An 863-nucleotide genomic window follows, 5' to 3' on the forward strand; every position below is an offset into this window, starting at 1 on the left:
ACATCTAATGGATGTTTAAAAGCACAGTCTACTTAGCATTTGAGAACAAAAGCCAGAGAGCAGTGATATAAATAAAAGCTGTTTTCATCCCTTCCCATACAACAAACACACCATTTTCCCTCTTCCGAGGCATCCTCATAAAAGAGCTTTTCTCAGGTTATAGAGTTGAAAGTGCTGAAATAATTTTTAAAAGAAATAAATTGTACATCAGAAGTATAGAATATAACATAGGATACAAATAATCCTGAGTCCTTATGTAATAAAATGTTAAAATGAGTATAGGAATAGAAATGCACACTTCAAAGAAAATTTCAGACCAATACACCATTTATTGTAACTACTTTATATTAAAATATCCATGATATTCTAAATTTATTTATTTTATATAAATATTTTATAAAAATGGTCAATGAGACTTCCACTTATAGCAGACTAGATACCCCAGGTGACTTTGACCTTCTTTATCACAACAATGAAAGTGCTGGAAGATGGAAGCTGGGAAGGAGACCCAGATAGATGGGTGGCAGGTGGTGGTGCCATGTAGTGGAGTGGGCGCAGAGAAGCCATCTGCAGAGGTCGAATGAAAGGAAAGCAGAGACCTGGGAAATGAGCAAGCAGCAATGTTGCCTTTGCCTGGGGAATTCATCAGGAACCTGGAGGCCTTGAGCTTTGCCTTAATGTGAAGCAAGAGAGGAAACTTAGACCTGCCCAGCGTGTGTAGTCTCATACAGCTGAAACCCTAAGGGAGTAAAGCCACTGTCCAGGTAGGAAATACATTGACTTCAATTTTGGTCCCATCTACATGGGGGTAAACCTCCCTGGAAAACGTGCAGCTTCACACACTTTACAGACAAAGACACAGC

This window comes from Myotis davidii, unplaced genomic scaffold (assembly GCF_000327345.1).
Source record: "Myotis davidii unplaced genomic scaffold, ASM32734v1 scaffold592, whole genome shotgun sequence".
Taxonomy (NCBI): Eukaryota; Metazoa; Chordata; class Mammalia; order Chiroptera; family Vespertilionidae; genus Myotis; species Myotis davidii.